Source organism: Branchiostoma floridae, chromosome 6 (genome assembly GCF_000003815.2).
Source record: "Branchiostoma floridae strain S238N-H82 chromosome 6, Bfl_VNyyK, whole genome shotgun sequence".
NCBI lineage: Eukaryota > Metazoa > Chordata > Leptocardii > Amphioxiformes > Branchiostomatidae > Branchiostoma > Branchiostoma floridae.
This window is the reverse complement of record NC_049984.1, coordinates 15,244,488-15,260,057: the sequence shown is the minus strand read 5'-3', so window position 1 is coordinate 15,260,057 and position 15,570 is coordinate 15,244,488.

Below are 15,570 nucleotides of genomic sequence, written 5' to 3'. Positions count from 1 at the left end.
TTTTGGGGGAAAAAAGGCCCAACGGGAGGAATTTGTCCAAGGGGTGATGGGAAATTAGGGAGGGTTTGGGGGGGGGACTCACTTTTCCCGGGGGGGTTGGGCAAAAAAATTTTTGGGACCCGGCCCTGAAATTAAAATCAACGGGGTGTCCGGTTTCCCCGGGCCCCTTTATATTTTGGCCGGGGAGCCCTAAAAAACAATTTTGTAACTTTTTGGGGCCGGTAAAAAAATATTTTCCCCCAGAATGTCAGCCCGTCAAACGTTTTTCAGACGCAATACTCAACCTAACCCCCCCCCCCCCCCCCCCCCGAATTTGATCTATGACAGCCCGCGTGGGAACCCGGGACGCACTGATTCGTGACTCCGCCCATCGCCTTTGATTTGTATTTAGCTATTTCCACGCGGGCACTTTCCCGCCGGGTCGCCGGTGAACCATTGGAGGTCTAGGGATTTCGTGGAAAAAGCCACACAATGGAAAAATAAAGACCGTTTCAAAAGGTTTTGCCGATCACGAGTACCGTTACCTTATATTCCCATAGGATTTATTTCACTTTGCTTCCTACTTCGTTCCTTTTCGTGCCTTTTCGGACGTTTCGGAAATTTCCTTTACGTCCCTTTTCGTTACTTTTCGCTCCTTTTCGTTCCTTTTCGTTCCTTTTCGCTCCTTTTCGTTCCTTTTCGTTCCTTTTCGTTCCTTTTCGCTCCTTTTCGTTCCTTTTCGTTCCTTTTCGCACTTTCGGTACACCGGTCACAGGGTACAAGGCAAAGACGTAGACACCATGGCGCCATGTATGACAAATGAAACAAATAGAATCACCGACAAGTCTAATTACCCTTGAAATTGGGGTGCCCCTCGTGATGTGAGTTGCATGGGACTACATTTGCCGTGTCTAATGTCTACTAGTGCGGGGGAAAACAGGTAAAAAAAGTTCGAAATAAAAAATCAAAAACATTTATTTCCATTGCATGTGCTCTCAATGTGTCATTGATGATGTGCATTGGCATTTCCGAAAATGCACGATTTCTTAATACAGTTTATGTTTTTTTTTCGTTTGTTTGTATACCCAAAGCGATGGTAATGATCATGTCACAGATATTATCAAAATGAACGCACACGTATTATGTATGTGTACCATATATGTGTTACACATATGCTTACTATATCATAAAATCTAGTGGTATGATGTATTCTTTATATTTGTCTGATTCTTACATTTTCCCTCATGACCTCAACGAAAAGCGACCTGTAGGCCGATTGGAGCTTTTCATGAATTAACAAAGGTTGAAACGAGATATAAATACCTGAGGTTCCGGGGCAATACTTCATAGAGCCGCTAGGAGGCCCATGGCCATTATCAAACTTGACCTTCGTTCTACGAAATATCATCCGGTTCCAACTAAGGCTTCTCGGGTTATATTCACTGTAAACAGACACAAACACTCACACAGACACACTTACACACCGAAAACATAATCTTTTTGGCGACGGTAAAAACGTACATCTTTAGCGTATGTATCATAACGCTTATATTTTGTGTGTGAATTTGCATACAGAGGGCCGAACCTTCTTGGCGAAGGTAGAAATGTACATTTGAAGCCAATGCAGCATAACAACGGTTAAGTTTTGTATGTGAATTTGAATACAGGAGGCTAGGCGAAACCTTCTTGGCGACGCTAAAAATGTACATTTTCAGTCAATGCATCATACTAACGGATAATTATGTTTTGTGTGTGAATTTGCATACAGGAGGCGGGACACAGGCTTGACCCGGGTGTCCATGAAGACCCTCCAGAGCACCAACTGTGTGACGGTGGAGGTGAGAGAGATAGAGAGCCACGTGTAGCGGACAGACTACAGAAACACGTGGGCATCATCGGGAACCCGCACCGGTAGGTACACATATTCTTAACCTTCTTCCCGCTGCCTAACCCTGTAAACAATGCAAATTTGGTGCCAAAAGGGGTACTTAAGCATGAAGAGGGTTAAATGTTGGTAGATAGATGTACGTGCGGACAGCGCGGAGAAAAAAGTAGGGAGAATGAACAAAACATCTGTCACATTCTATATCTGTAAGCCCATCGTTGAAATGGATGCATTGGCCCAACAATAGGCTCCACTGATATCCAAATTAGGTCGCAGCGAGGTCACAGCACGATCGCCGTCTAGTGGATTCACACGTGTGTGTTGAATATATTCTAGTCCGTATGAGGTCCGTATGGAAGTCATAGCCTCTTCCAGGCTCCACATGTTGCTGTAAAAATAATATGAATTGGACAAATATATACAGATAATATGCCAGACGATTTAGCTGGGTCGCAAACCAGGTCAGCTAACTACTTTGGCATGTTATGCATCTATATTTGTCTAATTTCTACTATTTTAACAGTGTCCTGTGGAGCCTTGTAGAAGCTAAAACTGCCATATGGACCTGATCAAACGGATTTGAATATTTACGCACGTGTGAACCAGGTTGAACGCATTCCATTGAGGCAACGACCATTGAGCGAGTAAAAGTTTGTAGTTTCAACGAATGCGCATTTCATTGATAAAGAATGCGTGTGCTTTTGTTGGCTTTCAACTCATATCATAAACTCTTATCATGGATCCTATTCAATTTTTAAAGTAATAGGTCATACAGGCCCAATAAACAACGGTCTCTATCAAGTGGAAGGCGGCAGCGCAATATTTTTTCTCTTTATTACCCTGACCTTGATACGTCAGGGCCAGACAACACCACTTTATCGTGTTCACGTTTGGCGGCTATTTGTAACCTGTAACTCTGTTTTCTGTACCGGTACCCAACCCTAGTTACAGGTCATACAAACCAATAAATAATGGTATCCATCACGTCATGTGGAAGGCTACAGTGCAATAAATTGTTCTTTTTATTACCCCGACCTTGATACGTCATGGCCGGACAACACCACTTTATCATTTTCACGTTTGACGGCTATTTCCGTTACTGACATTTTTAAATGCCGTTTATATATGTGTACTGTTGGCAAATGGGGAGAATAGGGTGGAAAAGTAGGGTGAATGACAAAATACAGTACACCATCTATATATCACGTTCGTCGTTGAAATGTGTATGTACAAATTGGTCCAATTATAGCACTGCTCTTAAAAACAGTTATGTGCAGGCCAGGCAGACGGGTCGCCTACCCACCTGTCTGTATACCATTGTCTTCCGAGACAGATGGGTGCCAATATACCCCATTCCACTAGGGCGGCGATCCATACCATACTGTAAATCGTGCCAAGCAGCTTTAAAATAAGCAAAAATATGCCGTGGATTACAAAAATCAATATCGTAAACGTATATCAACGTCATGGAACATTACAAGGTCAAAGAAGATGCGAAAGAACAAAAACTAAGAATCTATTGTTGGTATACTATGGCGCTGATCATTGAGCATGCAAAAACGTAGTTCAACGAGTTTTACTGATGAAAATATTTGTTGGCTTTCTACTCAAATCGTATTCTAACATCATAGATCATATTCAATTTATAAAGCCATGGATTATTCAAGTCCAATATTCAACGGTCTCGGTCAAGTAGAAGACGACAGACCAATAATTCTTCCTAATAACCCTAACCTTGATATGTCACCACTAGACAACAACACTTTATCATGTGTAACATTTGACGGCTATTGCCAGTAGGACCATCTGGCCCCTATCATTTACTGACATTGTAAAAAATCCGTTTATGTGTGTGCCATTGGCAAATGAATGAAATGAAAAAAAAAAATCATTCATGTAGTTCGAAAAAACGTAGGCGGGGAACAAACTTACACTGCATAATCTTCGTTCAGAGAGCTATCTAACACTACAAAACCCCACCATGTGCAAAAAACGAGAAATCGAAACCGCAAGTTCCGTTGCAGTACCTTAGAAGGCCGCTAGGGGACGCATCATTGAATTTGACCTTTGTTTTCGCGACCCCTTACTCGCACACCAAATATCAGTAGGATCCATCCAAAGCTTCTTGAGCTATGTTGTATACTCCCACAACACACAAACACACACACACACACAGAAAATACGTTTCTAATATTCAGTATAATGATCAAGCTTCAAAGTGAAACCGTAAAATCAGAATGGCACAAGCAGAGAGTTGAACGTCCGTACTCAAAAGGAGAAGAGAGAACTTTGGAAAAGTTAGTAGCATAAAGAGACCGACGAGGCGCTGAGCAGAGTATTGAATCCAGGACCTCTGACACGCCACGCCGACGCTCTCCCTTTGAATTAAGTGTATATCAGAGTTGCTAAAGGTCTTACAAACACAAACTCCCAGGCGAAATGGCGCTACACCACACGCTTCCATGCCCGGGTCAGCAACCTTGGTGCAGGTTGTAATGAAAAATGAAGGCTTCAAACTTTCAAGGTGAGCGGCAAGGGCTTGTACTTCGTCAATAACACGAGTGGAGTGATCTGTTAGGCGGCGGTAAGCACGTTTGCTGTCAGTATCAACCTGTTTATGGCTCTGCCTGGAGGTCCTGATGTCTTTTATGCACGGCGGTGGATGATTGTTACACGCTGTAATTGCCAGACACGTTGGCAGCTCTTCTGCTCCCGCCTTTTCATTTTCAGGAGGCAAATTATATTATGTAACCTACATAATCATTGCAAACTGTCCTTACGGACCCGGTACCCCTAAGGTGAAGCCACAGACAAATGAACATGAACCGTATTTTTGGTGTTACGTGGCCCATATTTGTGGTGTGCTTGGCGCCAATCCTACATAGAAATCATATATAAGATCAGCAATCTTCCATAAATGAATTGTTTCAGTGTAACAGTGGGGTTCAAGCACCGCCTACCGTCCTTGCCAAGGAGCCTTTGTGGCGATATCGGTAGCGTGCTTGGTTTGGGAGTTTAGCTGCCCTCGGCGCGATAGGTCGCGGGTTCGAATCACGGGAGCGAGCTTGGGGTAAAGAAACTATTCTACTTGCCTCTAGTGTTTCATCAGTATGTACAAAGCAATAGACGTTCCCGATACAAATAACGATGGCTGTGAAAAAGACAGCAAAAGTTGTACACTCCCCATTGACTAATGTCTGTAGCGGGGCGCACAACATTCAGCTGAGTTTGCTAACTCCTGGCAGTTAGAGATATATCCTTCCATTGCCCGTAATTGGATTTGAATGTTAGGACGCCGACATGAAAGGGTAAACGTATGCCCAGCGGCCTGGTAATGGGGGTCAAATCCTTGACTCGCAGCAATGGCCATAAAAGACAGCCATACTGTACGGGTGGTTACGCTGATGTATGGCCAGTCAGCCGTGGCTGTTAGCTCGCGATTTCCTTTGGTGAAGGACCCTTCTCACTTCATTCCGGCTCTAAAGAGTGAACTCTAGTGGAACGGCCGTCGTTAGCGGATCGTTATTGATCTTTGGACATAAATTGACATGACTGAAACCGCGAGACAGCTAGGGGCCATTCTTCTCCAGCTCCCGAAGCCAAACATTGAGTGAGAGCAATGGCAATGGCAGGAGGTTCAAGGCCATGCTGTGATGTGTGGGCGGTGCGTTTTGGTGAGAGGATGAGATAGATTCAATATAAATCAACGCCTTAAGTGGTTTGCCATGTTGATGGACCAAACTTTCACGATGAGACAGGCAGAAAAAGAAGTTTCCATCCTTTTGATCGTAGGTGGAACACGATTCGAGATGTCCATCAGAGATGTTGAGTGGTATATATTTAGAACTGCTGTCGTGTAGGATCTTAGAACCTTTCATCTATATATAGTCGTAAATTCTGACGACTTCGTAAAGATTCTGGCAGTCAATGAGTAAACAAAATCCTACTCCAACCAATATTATGATTTTATTGCAAGTTCTTTTCTGATGGATAAGTGCCCATCTATATATTTAACAAACTAATAAAACTATTCATGGAATTCGAATAAAAACAATGAATGAAAACATTGACAATAGGTGGCTACTCTCATTCTAAGGGATAGTTTTCAAAATCTTAACTTCTTGTTTGGAAGACGCGGAAGACAAATACCCTTTCTGCAATGCATCGATTTTGTGATTTAATGAGTAGTTTTTACATTAAACTTGGAGACATTAGGATGAATTTAGTGTGCTTTTTTCATCAAATGGTTCACTTCTTTCGTAATTAGAATAATGATACCACATCACGGCGGTCGGTTGCTAGGGTATTCTTTCCCGTTGCTATGCGAGTTCGACAGAGTATCGGGTTACAAGAGGCCTACTATTTGCTAACCGTAAAATATTTCAAAATAAACAGAATGTTATGACAAGGAAAATGTATTCAAAATAAGATTAAATTCGCAATTTTAGATAGTTTCAATCTTCCCGTTTGAATTGAGATAGTTGTTTTGTTTCGATTTTGCTTCCAAAGACGATTATTTTCTGTTTCAAGGCCTTCAATATGACCATACTCTTGATAAGATGGGCCGCAAGTGCCATGGCAAATTCTCGATTTTTATATTTTTCATCATCTGAGAGGCAAATAAAACTTTCTGTTTTTGGGATTTTTTAATTTTTAATTCTAAGCAAAGTTACAGTCAAAAATATGAGTAAAAATGGCATTTTTCGCACTTAATTACCAATAATTCAAAATCTAAGGCATTTTTTAAAAATCCCAAAAACAGAAATCTCGGGAAAACCGTTGCGGTCATTTTGAGCCGTCAATGAGTTAAGTTGGACTCTTCTTGGTGGAGATCTTAAACGATGTTTACACGCATGTCATGCCGCACGGAGAGCGGGAGGGTGTAATTGATACCGGTGTAAACAACACTTATAATATCCAAGGTCACCAACACAAACGTCAGTAGCTTCGTTAAATATCACAGGTCCCAAACAAAGTGATAGCATGGATGTACTGTACAGAAAATTGTTTATATTGGTTAAAAACTATCTTTTTCGCCTGATTCAAGTTAGTTGGGGGGAAAATGCCAGAAAGCACGGTTTTACCTGCAATGACCGTAGATGACCTAAATAGAACACGGGTTCGGTTCGAATTACGTCAGATGGAACATCATGGAAGAAGGTTCGAATTCGGCTAGACATGGGAGGTTTTGAGCCCGTATTTGACCACCGTGCATGGTGACATGCCCTTGTGTCAACATTGCGACACAGTTGCTACACCCGATGCTTGCATTTGATGCGCTCGTTGAACAGTAATTAAAACATCATTACTCGTTCTACTACTTGCACAAAAGATGGAGATTGATATGAATTAGTTGATGACCCCCACTGTCAATCATTTACAGCTTGTTTGGCAAATAGACTCATAATCCCCATGGAAAATCATTTTGCTACAAAATTTCTACGTGGACGTTACTTGTCCTTCCGGCAAATTGAGTAATATCCGCTCCATATCAGGTCCATGTTTACTAATGACTGTGACAACACGTTGATGAGTTACCAGCTGCGTTTTATGTCATTTTTGTCCTTCGAATGTCACTTTCACGCCGTTAATGTCTTTATACCCTTGACATGTGCATTAGTCTTCCGTATCGCAATTTTCCATACGCCACCGGTACAACCCTGGTCACATTTGTTCAACTATCGTCAGTCGAAGGCATCCTTGAGATAGTCGTAGACGTGTCGAATAGTATTTATCTTGTTACTGAAAATGCTGTTTGGTCATCAATTATCCTACTTGAAGTATTTTAACAAAAAAAAACCTTTGCAGTTCCAGAGCAAGCTGCTAGGGAGCCCAAACGTACACCACTTCTTTCGTACATCACGAGATATCTGCCAACAAAAATCAAAACCATACGTCCGGGACAAAGGAAACAAAAACCAGAAGATCTCCTGCAACACCAAGGTCACACACGAGGGGGCTCAAAATCGACCTCAACCTTCATCTTCCCAACCCCTATCCTCATATTAAACATCATTGAGATCCATACAGAAGTTCTAAAGTTATGCTGACCACGAATATTCGGAAATACAAACACGCAAGACACACACACAGTCACACCCAAAACAACAATTTTACATACTAGGGGGCCAAAAATTAGCTTGACCTTCGTCTTCCAAACACCTACACACATACCAAATGTCATCGTAATCCATCAACTGGTTTTCAGTTATGTTGACAGCAAAATCCGGACACACAGACACACCAGAAACAATACCCCTATTTTTCATTGAGGTAATAACCATAAAGTTACATAATACGAAATCGATCAAGCATTTATGTAGATTACCCAAAGGAACAGACGTATCATCTGTGACTTTCTATGATCAGTCACTGATCATTGCGTACTCGTATTATGTAATGCTCTGCCTAGATGTCTAACCTTCATCGACGTAACCATAGCGTAAACTTTACTTTGCCGCTGAAATGGTAACCTGGAATCCAGTCTACCGTGGATTGGCCAGGTTACCTTCGGGACTGGATGTCTTTCCACCGCCGGGGTAATCTTTCACACCCGGTAGTAGTTTTGCACGGTGGGAGTTAATTTTGCCATCCATGGCTAATTATCCCACTGGGCTAAAGTCTAACCGCGTGAACATCCTACCGGGTGTGGCCGATTACCCTGGCGGCTGGGAGCTTCACTGGCCCCGTACAAAGCCTGCACTAACTACGGTAGGCCGAGCCAGTAGTAGACTGGATTCCAGGTTACTGAAATGGCTGAAGCGGCAGCTGGTTGTGGTCGTTTCTCTTCTTAACGAGTGCAATGAAAGATTTAATGACATTATCCCCTGTGGTATTGCTAACGCAAAAGATCGATGTTGATAACGGTGACAAGGTGACCCCCAATGTCAGACAGAACACAAATTGTGTCCTTAAATATGTAGGCCGTTGACCCTTTTCACCCATAATCATTAATTGATTGGATTCGGCTATGAAGTCTATGACTATGGAGATGTTACTGGGGTACTTTTAGGAGTTTTTGCTACCACATAGTCTCAAGGACCATCTTTTTAATGGAAACTAGGGGGCCCATTATCGGACTTGTACTTCTTTTTACCCACCCTTACCTACCAAATAGCATCAGGATCTATTCATAGCTTCTCGAGTAATGCTATTCACAGACAGATAGACGGACGGAGAAACACGCCGAAAATATAGCCTACTTACTTGGCGAAGTCCTTGTGGATTTTCGGTCCGTTTTCAGACAAAGACAGAAATCGCCCATGGGGAGGGAGGGCCTGTATTTATGATGTCTCTAGAGACGATGAATAGATTAGGGGTGAGCAAAACAAATAATGGCTTGTCTTACAGAGTATATGGCGCAACGGTACAGTGCGCCAATATCAGTCACGCGCTAGGGTTTGCAGGTCCCAATGGTGTGCATGTCACAAAAACGTGTAGATATTGTAATCGCGCAAAACAACAAGTTAGGTATGGGCAACTGTGTTGATAGGCATACGAATGTGTTATATTAAACCTAGTAAAAATGTTGCATTCCCGAATTGAATATTGTCGTGTTTGGACTCCGGAATTACACACCAAGCCCAGTTCAATTTGTGACTGGGAAGATTTTCAGCGAAAAATACTGTCGACGCTCGGGCGATTTTGTTTTCAACTCCAGCCCATCTAAGAATTCGGCCGGCGTTTGCTTGAATTGTGACACAGGCTTGGCTCAAACATACTCTTTCCCGTGCTTGCCCCTGTAGGTCTAGCCTTTTTTTTTTAAACGGATAAACGGTTTAATCAGAGACGTCAGCTCCACCGACTTACCCGAAATTTCGTTTCCTGTCAATCAACGTGCTTTCATACCCACATCCTCCGGATAGGCGGGAGAACCAATCAATAACCATCAAATATAAGCCTAGAACCTGTTTGACAAAAGATAACGATGGTGGAAAATGGAATGTCTGAAAGCTTTTCACGGGTCAGGCCTACACTTTTCCGCCAGCTGCATAGATATTGGGCCTTAATGGAGCTGTGCCCACGGTAACCCGTATTTCCTGCTTATAAAACGATCCCTGCGAATCAGTTATTACTTATAACAACCTTCACCGCTATCTTACGCACGAAGACGACTTATAATCAATAGTATAATTTCAGCAAGACCTTTAATAAGTTGTCAGAGTGTGCGAGCTTTGAGAATGGTTATACATGAAAACGACCCCTGCGAATCAGTTATTATTTATAACAACCTTCACCGCTATCCTACGCACGAAGACGACTTATAATCAATAGTATAATTTCAGCAAGACCTTTAGTACGTTGTCAGGGTGTGCGAGCTTTGATTGAGAATGGCTATAAATTAAAACGATCCCTTCGAATCAGTTATTACTTATAACAACCTTCACCGCTATCCTACGCACGAGGACAACTTATAATCAATAGAATAATTTCAACCAAACCTTCAATAAGTTGTCAGAGTGTGCGAGCTTCGGGGGCGGCTATACATCAAAATGACACTATCAAGCCAGCCGAAAAAGCTCTACAGAGGAAGTCGATAAAATCACTGTGTTTGGAAGTGTTAAATGATTTACTGCACCATTGGACTGTGTCGGAATGGACTTACACACTTACTACCATGATGTAGAGGTATCTCTTGATGATGGATCTTTACTGAAACGATGATTTAATGATTTTCCGATGCTTGAACTTAGCAAGGACAATGTCTATGAACTTGTAGCGTTGATGAACTCTCGGTTATTGCCCCTGATGGAAACTCAAGGTTGATAGATGTATTGTATACTTAAGGCTGATAGGTGTATTGTAATAGTTGGGTTCAAGCGCCACCAACTGATCAAACTGGTCCAAACCTTTTAGCTGAACAATTGGCGTTAGTGTGGCGTAACTGGTGGTGCGTTTGGCTAGGAATCGAAAGGTCCCGAGTTCGATACCCACCATGCCCCAACGTTGTGCCATTGGGAAAGGCACTTTGCACAATGACGCCCACGCTAATCTGTCTAAATGTGTGCCAAAAACACAACAACGGGTTTGGTGCGCCAATGTGCCAACATCTGCAAATTGGTCTCTCACCAAGAGCCGCTAACTTTTTTTAAAGTTTAACAATCACAGTCCAGCTTTGTCGGGAAACCGCCTGGCGTAGCCAATCACCTCCACTCACAAGCCATGTTAAAACAGTCTCGTCCAACCATTACACATTTCAAACCCTCTGTCAACCAACCATTTTACCCCCAAACCAACCACTTTTTGCAGTCTCCAGGGGGCATTCTTACCCCAATCAACAATCCCAATCAACAGTTGATTGCTCCATACATAAGACAAAATCAGGGAAGCACATTGAGACTGTGCAAAGAAAAAAAAAACATAAAAAATACTGGAAGCCTTTCTTGCTGTTTTAGGAACAGACAACGTACACGAAGACCACATTCGATCTTTAGCAACATAGCGTTTTTGTCATACATGTGTATATGGAGTTTAGTTAATAACTGTATTATGTTTTCTTGGAACTTACAGAGATGGATATTGTGCAAAAATCATGATGTACTTTATTGGCTAACCAACCTATTTGTTCAAGGCAACCACTCTCCCTCACCAACCATTTTCCTAAGTCCTTTGAGAAGCTGATAAGACCAGGCTTAACTGTATATTGCAAAAATGACTCACGCGAAAAAAACCCTACATCCATACATGTCAGCTCCCATGGTATGTTACAGTTTGTTACTTGGGTTCCCTGTCCTCGGTTGCACCATGTTTGTAGTACTATTACTGAAATCACCGTTGCGATTCCTCCCATGCACAACCCATCTCTGTAATGACTTGCTCTACTGCCTGCGAGCATCCTCTACATTATTGAGATAGCACAAAAGAATGCTACTTCAGTGGATGCATGTGGATCAGTCTCTCCCAGACTGACCATGATCGCTATTATAGGGAGAATAATTTGCCAGAAGAGTTAACTACCAGCTATAGAGGAGTTTGCCAGTCGCCAACATTAACCGCAGCATGAACTGACTCCCCTGGCCAATTTCCCGATTATTTTGCCGAATTCTACGATCCCCATACACCCGTAGAAATGCCTGATGTAGGCTATGGATTAGTCATGCACAAAGTTTTGTTGGACTGCAGACAATTTTTTTACAAAGTAACCACAACAAGAATTCAAAGATTTTAACATTGCAAATAAAATTTTTATTAAGATACATGTGTCTAATGATCATTCCAATCACTCTATTGTGAAAATGATCATAGTAAATAAATAACTGTAAAAAAACAGGTATACCAAACGTGATACCTCCCCGTGAATTAGTAGCCTCTCTCATTGACCCCATGACCTGTCAGGTCTGATACTTCCTAGCTGTCAATACTGCAAGTCTGAGCATTGCAGTGACAACCTCTTCCCACTCACTTCCTGACACTCTATTGACAGGTTACTCAAATTACAACGGTCTCACGTATCACAAGAACATATAGCATCCAGACAGAAAAAACGCCCATGCAGTTTTCAGAGTAAACTGCTAGAGGGTCCAAACCTACACCACTTATTTCTTACATCACGGAGTATCTGCCACCAAAAAATACAAACCATATCATGCCCAGGACAAAAGATGCGAAAACCGGAAGTTCCCAAAATTGATCTTGACCTTAATTAATTTAGTTTAATCCATTCAGAGGTTCTAGAGTTATGCTGACCACAAATATTCCGAAACATAAACACACAACCCAAAATTCTTGAACAGACCCAGGCTGGCCCAAAACAGTACCTCCATTTTCATGAAGGTAATAGAGCCTCCATATAGTACACGGAGGAAATTACTCACAAAGAAATGCTGGAACATTTGTCCCATACATCTTCGCTAACGATATGTGCCTCCAGGGGCTTCGGGACAATGCAATCAGTTGTGTGGTTAACTGGTTGACCTAACCATGGCTCCCCAAATCTCGTTTGTCAGAGGAAACCGCATAACGATGGCATTGAGCCAAGGAACTGAAACAACTCCATGACGTATAGGCTAGGACTGGGTACCGGTACGGTACCTGACCAGGTACAAAACCGTTTTGTTATTTGGACCGGTCCAGAAAAACCGGACCTGAAAAAATTAGGTGGGCTGGATGTTGGACCTTTTGCAAAATGAACATATTATATGATCGGGAATCACACATTTCGGGGCTTACCGGTCGAGTAATATAGCAAGAGTGAAGTAGACTATATTCTATAGTCATTTCTACCAAGTTTTACAGTCAATAGTACAGAGGCAGTTAGCATTGTAGGATCGACAGATGTCTTTGTTGCGAAATGGACCATTGTTTTAAGTATCGTCCATTCACAAGTTCTCACATACTGAATCAGGTCCAGGTTCAAACCTGGACCTGATCCCCTGGACCGGACCTGGACCTGAATTTTCCCTACTATAAGCCCATTGATGACATAATTTTAGCGGCCATTCTAATACAATTCTTTTTGTCCTTACAGGAACCGGAGAAGAAAGCGGTGAAGAAAAACAAGGTCTTGCGCATACAACCTGTACATCTTTCGCAGTTTTAAACTTTCATACGGGGGCTGTATCTACAGCAAAACGCACAAGAACTGGTTCTGTAGACTCATCATTCTGCATTGGGATCCAGACTTTCCTGCACATGATGTCATATTAAGGACTACGTCACATTTCCATACCGGGGCCCAACCGGGCAGCTTTCGGGAACGGAAAGTATGATCTGAAAGGCACTAAACTACACAAGACATGAAGACAAATATAGTCGTGGACATGATCAGTGTGTATATTTTTACGTATACATTTCTATTTTTCGATTTCGTTTCCACAAACAGCCCCCTAGCCCGAATGGGCCCCGGTTTGGAAATATGACGTTATAGCCTAAAGGGGGTATCTCACTAAAGTTGTGGCATGTTGGCGGCATTGCTGATTTGACCGAGCGCTCCACGAATTCCCCGATAAACCAGGGGGCCTAAACCTACGCCTTTTTCCTTACACGAAGACCTACATGCCATAAAAATATCAAGACAAGACTATGTCCAGGACAAAAGATACAAAAAGCAGAAGTTCTGCTGCAGTATCAAGGTCACACACCAGGGTTTCCAAAATTGACCTTGACTTTCGTCTTCCCAACACTTGCCAACATGCCAAATATCATAATTACAATCCATCCAGAGACTCTAAAGTTATGCTGGCCACAAATATCTGGAAACACACACGTGCACAACAAAAACAATACCTCAATTTTTCATGGAGGTAAAAATGATTTCCTTTTACATGTTTTGTGTTTTCTTGCATTTTCTTTGTACGTTTTGCACGATATCCCCAACATTAAGTCAGGGGTGACACAAAAGTAAGAAAATACGTTCTTTATCCCTGAGATTCGTTGAGTATCTTTAGAACTCTGCAGTGACGCATGAGGCAAGTACAGTGAGAGTGCATATTAACAGAGCTAGAGTGACGCCAACAGCTTGTCACAGCGTTGGTGAAATATCCGCTGCGAATAGCACATCAGCACTTAAACAGAGACATGGAGACGGCAAGAGAAAAGTGTGCCACTGGGATACTCTATATAACAGACGAATGACGTCTGTAACCATGGTAATGATTGTAAACCCCAGGTGTTTAGGTGAGACACTTAATTGCCACGTAGATACGTCTGTAAAGCTAAGGACACAACCCACGTGCATGCAAATACGTGCTGTCTACGTGCCAAAACGTGGTCAATCTTTTGGCATCCGTAAGTGGCAAGTACCGGCTCCGTACGAACTCGTAGGGAATCCGGCGGATTTTGGAGCACGCAGACACGCCGTAAAACTTAACGTGCAGGCAAAACTTTGTGTGCCATGGGGCTGCGGATTCGCCCCCCGAACGTGCCAGTACGAGCGATGCGCCTGCCCTGTGCAGCCTGAACGTTGTCAGAAATACGTGGCGGACGTGGCCTCCCAAAAAAATGTACGGACCAATTACACGTACGGCGGGTTGTGCCCTTAGCTTACGGTGCTGATGTGCCATCGTCTCACATACTGCAGCCTTCAACTGTAGAATTATGACGTACTTTACTAAAAAAAAAACAGTGGGTTTTTAACACTTCTACAATGTACAACACAACAATGCGGAAGCAAACTGAATTGCATACGTGTATATTGTATCTTTTATGGCCTCCCCTCTACGACTTGAAGGCAATGTACAATTATAGTAACGTAGGTGTAGAACCCTTTTCTATAGTCTATGTGCATTCAATCACTTAATCTTTGTATGTTAGAATTTACATTATTTACATGTTTTCAATCGTTTCATTATTTGATTTTGTTCATGGGCCATGGGCATGAATTTGCAATAAACCTTTCAATTACTTTTTTCATTGTAAATGCATTTGGAGGGGGAGCAAGTTAGGTGCCACAAATTATATTGTACAAAGACAGTTTTGTTGTTGAGACATCACTTAATGCTACATGCATATAAACACATTGCACAACTTTTACCAAAAAAGACAAAGTTTATAGATCAGTACTTTCCATTCACAATAACTTCAAGTCAACAAGCGAGAAATAATCTACAACAATGACATTCCAGCCAGTACTTGAAGGATAACAAGGACTTGACGATTTTCGCACAGCCATTGCCCAAAATGGCAAAAGGGGATCTGCATTGTAAAGAAAGCAAAAGCTTGATTTGTACTCTGCTTTACTGGTTTTGATGAAAAAATATTTAAGACCA